General features: G+C 43.3%; 1 protein-coding gene across 1 annotated transcript in view; it reads left to right on the top strand.

Moving 5' to 3' along the window:
* The first annotated feature begins 2,324 nt into the window (after positions 1–2,324).
* Positions 2,325–5,000, top strand: part of gprc5bb (G protein-coupled receptor, class C, group 5, member Bb) — a 9,116-nt gene continuing 6,440 nt past the window's right edge. The window contains exon 1 of the mRNA XM_047803578.1: positions 2,325–2,930. The gene's annotated coding sequence lies outside the window, so the exon portion shown is untranslated. The remainder of the gene's footprint in view (positions 2,931–5,000) is intronic.

Here is a 5,000-nt window from a genome sequence, read left to right on the forward strand (position 1 = left end):
TAATTAATTAATTAATTAATTAATTAATTAATTAATTAATTAATTAATTAATTAATTAATTAATAAATAAATAAATCGGGGGCACGGTGGTTTACTGGTTAGCACGTTTGTCTCACACCTCCAGGGTTGGGGATTCGATTCCCGCCTCCTCCTTGTGTGTGTGGAGTTTGCATGTTCTCCCCGTGCCTCGGGGGTTTCCTCCGGGTACTCCGGTTTCCTCCCCCGGTCCAAAGACATGCATGGTAGGTTGATTGGCATCTCTGGAAAATTGTCCGTAGTGTGTGTGTGTGTGTGTGTGTGTGTGTGTGTGTGTGTGTGTGTGTGTGTGTGTGTGTGTGTGTGTGTGTGTGAGTGAATGAGTGTGTGTGCCCTGTGATGATGGGTTGGCACTCGATGCCCGATGACGCCTGAGATAGGCACAGGCTCCCTGTGACCCGAGAAGTTCGGATAAGCGGTAGAAAATGAATGAATGAATGAACGAACAAACAAACAAACAAACAAACAAAAAAACAAAAAAACAAACAAACAAACAAACAAATAAATAAATAAATAAATAAATAAATAAATAAATAAATAAATAAATAAATAAATAAATGGACGAATTAATTAATTAATACGCCCGAAGTCACCATGTTTTGGTGCTGATTTGCAAATGATTTGTTTAATTAATTTTGTTGATTTGTCTAATTAATAATAAAGAAACCCCGTGAGGCTGTAGGCATGAGAGTAAAGTGTAATACCCAGTTGTGTCCACTACACGACACTGTTGTCAAAACTTTGAGAGAACTCGAAACCCAGTTGTGGTCCAAACATGTCCTGAAGAAGATCCTAGTCTGTAATGGTGCTCATTTGTCTCTTACAGAATCAGTCTGAAACTCCAGATGACAGATGAAGTCTTTCCATTTGGAATAACTAAACTACTCAGGAAATATTTAATTCATCCCTTGTAACTCTCACAGAAATCTTTTTTTTTATCTGCTGAGCTGTAAAAAATAGAACTTATGATTCTCCACATTATAGCTAAACTATTTGAAATTGAATCTATAGCTATCTTATCTTCCTCCAGGGTGTTTGGACATTTCCTGTCTCTGGTCAGACACTATTTGTACTGTAAATATACCTGTGATTTAAAATTGCAGTGTTCACTTCAGGAAGGAACAGATCCAGAGGATGTGGTGCACATCTGAACCGGAGGTGGTGCAGTGGGGGGAAAATGCTGCTCAGCTTGATGGAAGTCCGCAATACTGATATCCGGGCCGGTTTTGACCCCTTCCTCAGAAGGCCAATCCTACAAAACTGAGTCTGTGCACTTGATTTATCAACCGTAAATTCATTTCTGAAAGCTGCATTGCATCCTTGTGCCACAGTTCTACATGTTCTCCCTGTGTGGGTTTCCTCCGGGTTCTCTGTTTTCTTCCAAACTCCTAAAAACCTCCCTGTACATGGACTGGCTACACTAAATTACCCCTGTGTTTGTGTGTGTGTGTGTGTGTGTGTGTGTGTGTGTGTGTGTGTGTGTGTGTGTGTGTGTGTGTGTGTGTGTGTGTGTGTGTGTGTGTGTGTGTGTGTGTGTGTGTGTGTGTGTGTGTGTGTGTGTGTGTGTGTGTGGCCTCACATCCAACTCTCCATACCAGAAACTTCTAAGCCATATTTCCATGAACTGCAGTGTTTTACTGTAGCTTGAAGCTATTCAGCACACATGTGTCTTTACTCAGCAACTGTCACTAATCTGCTTAACACCAGGCTGCTGATCAGGCTAATTGCACTGACAGTGAATTAAACAGAGGGTTTTTTTGACCATCACAACGAGCCTGACCTCAGATAACCTGCAACGTTTCGCATACATGTGCACGTACTGTAAAGCCGTGCAACAAAAATATTTTAACAGATTCTGCTGGCACACAAATAAACATGATAATACACCAAGTCACAAGATAAAACATGAGGGAAAAAGTTTTTGTTTAATAAAGAAGGAAGGAGAAAAGTAAATGAGACAGGAGGATTAGTTCTGCCTGCGGACAGGACCACACACACACACACACACACACACACACACACACACACACAAACACACACACACACAAACACAAACACACACACACAAACACACACACACACAAACACACAAGTGGCCAACTCTGTTACATAATCCACTTTTATGGTGTCTCACGTGGGACTCACTCTGATTGTGTTATTGCGCGTGCGTGCATATATATTCACGGATGCGTGTGTGTGTGTGTGTGTGTGTGTGTGTGTGTGTGTGTGTGTGTGTGTGTGTGTGTGTGTGTGTGTGTGTGTGTGTGTGTTTCTTATGAGAGTTTTGGCCGAAGGATACCTTACACGAGGGAGGGAGCTTACGTTAAGCTCAAGTGCACCGGTCACATCCGGGGAAAAACGGACCTCTCTCTCTCTCTCACACACACACACACACACACACACGCACGCACGCACACAGACACACACATACACATACACACACACCTCACTGACGATTGAGCGAGAGGTGACATCGTGGTTTAACCCTTTTTTGAGCGGAATATCGAGTGTAGATGGGAAAGGGAAGAACGTCGAGCTCACCACGTTGGAAGCGCACCGATTTTTCCACCAGGACTTTCTTTATTCCTTTCAGTTATTTCAGCTATTCAGTTAGTCTTTGTTTTCCCTCTCTGTGTGTAAACAGGCTCTTTACAGTATAAAACCATCCCTCCGACACATTCAGCCAATGTGAGGAGGAGATTTAACAGCCGTTAACAGACCTGAGCTCCGGGGTGCGCGTGATTGCGCCGTTATTCTCTTGGTGGAGACGCGGCGCTTTGTGAAGGGTTCAGATGAATAATGCCTGGATAAGCAGTGTGCGTAAAGAGCGCGCGTGAAGCGTCCACAGAGGAACGTTTCGGGGAGTCTTTACGGATAATATTATCCTTACGAAGGTGAGACAGATTCTTTCTTTAACGTTTATCTGATCACGTTGTTGCTTAGTGCGTTTGCAGACATTACGGAAAAATGTAGGCGCGCGCCTTAGCTCCATACAAGAGCAATTGTACTGCAATGCCTTGTGTGTTTGTGTGTGTGTGTGTGTGTGTGTGTGTGTGTGTGTGTGTGTGTGTGTGTGTGTGTGTGTGTGTGTGTGTGTGTGTGTGCGTGCGTGTGTGTGTGCGTGTGCGTGTGCGTGTGCGTGTGTGTGTGTGTGTGTGTGTGTCTGAGTGAGCGAGGCAGAGTGAGTGAGTGAGTGAGTGAGTGCGCGCGCGGTTGTCACGGTAATCGCTCCTTATATAAACGCGACTCACTTCCGTGTCGGGCATCCCACGCATGTCTCCGGTTGTCATGGAAACCCGTTTGGCCTAGAGCGGCCGGGAGGCCTCTCGGAGCGCGAGACTAAACAAAAGAGTGACATCATCCGTCCATCCTTTGGAGAACATACAGAAGAAACGCTTTAACGCACAAAAATCTTTTGTTCGATTCTGCACTGGATAAAAAAGGGGGAAGAAAAATGTCGGGTTGTTGGGGGTGGTTTTTTGTTTGGTTGTTGTTGTTTTAGCTAGGCATGCATCGATATCGATATTGATATTCGATATATCGGTATAAAGTGTAAAATAATAAACACCGATACCAACACATGATACCAGGTGATGCGGACCAGTGCGTGTTATTACACTGATAAATATGTGTGATGAAAAGTGTTTGTTTTTTTTAATGCTCGCTGTTACTGATGCTGTTACTGATGCGGTCAAGTCACGTACGATTAATACAGGGCTGTGGACAGATATCAAGAAGAGGAATTACGGAGTAATAATACAAAGCTTCTCACCCAACAACCAAGCAGCAGACTACAATGGTATCTAGGAGAGACTTTGCTAACCGAGAACAGAAACTTCACCTCTTTACAACAGAAACTTTTCAGAGGAAATCCTCTAACTGCAAATCTTCTACATCCTCGCGAACTCATTTGGCTATAAAAAAAAGCACTTTTATATAAAATCAGCTCACTCGCAAGCCTGAGATCAACATAAAGTGGAAAAAAATAGCTCATAAAAAAGTGTTCCATGACTGAACCGCCTGACAGATATTACTGTTTACCGAATTCACAATCGGGAGCAAAAAATGTACTCTTTAAAATAAATTGTAAAATGTTCCACACAGCAGCTGACTCACATCTATCACACATCTGCTTCCTCCAGGCAGCTGAACCCTCGGATGAAAGCTCTGCATACTCTAACCTTTTCCTGTGCCATTCCTATCAACCAGCTCCACTTTTGTTTGTAATCTGACAGGACGCTATCCTGTTGTGCCACTCAGGACACCAGATTTTCCTTAAATCTTGAAACAGTTGATGTGTTTTGAAAAACAGACATTCAGGACATGCTGAAAGAAGAGTCTCGAGACTCGTATTGATGTCATATCAACAGTTGGTGCAGATTGGATCGCTTCCTCGAATCGACTTTTCCATCCAATGCCTGTGCTTAATGGGGCTCAGCCACAGAGTCTCCGAATCATCTTCATGTCTTGTGACCTGGTGTATTATTATGCTGGAAGTATCTTGTGGTTCAGCAGGGGCACTAGTAGTTATTTTAAGCCCCCTGACAGGTCATACCCATCTATCCTCCACCCCAGAGACTGTATTTTAAGCGGGTCACACTGGGCACTGTGTCCGAGTGTCAGATGTGTGCCAGGAAAACATTTCCAACACAGTCACACTGTCACCAGCTTGTATTCTTGGCACCAGTCAGGATGGCTCCATGGATACAGGTTGCTTGCACTGACCTAAAATAAAAAAAAAAACCTGATATATCTATTGAGCTGAGATTTTTCTTATTTTTTAATAGGTCCAGGTCTGAGTCCACTGGAGCATTTTTCTTGATGACAGAGTCATGTGACATGGTCTTCTACCTTTACAGCTATTTCTAAGTGGTCTGTTCTGATGTTCTACACAGCATGGAAAAACCTGGCTGTAATTGGACTGGTTGTGGTCCTTCTGTCTGCTTGGGCAATTCATGACTTGT

Source organism: Tachysurus fulvidraco, chromosome 18, assembly GCF_022655615.1.
Source record: "Tachysurus fulvidraco isolate hzauxx_2018 chromosome 18, HZAU_PFXX_2.0, whole genome shotgun sequence".
Classification (NCBI taxonomy): Eukaryota; Metazoa; Chordata; class Actinopteri; order Siluriformes; family Bagridae; genus Tachysurus; species Tachysurus fulvidraco.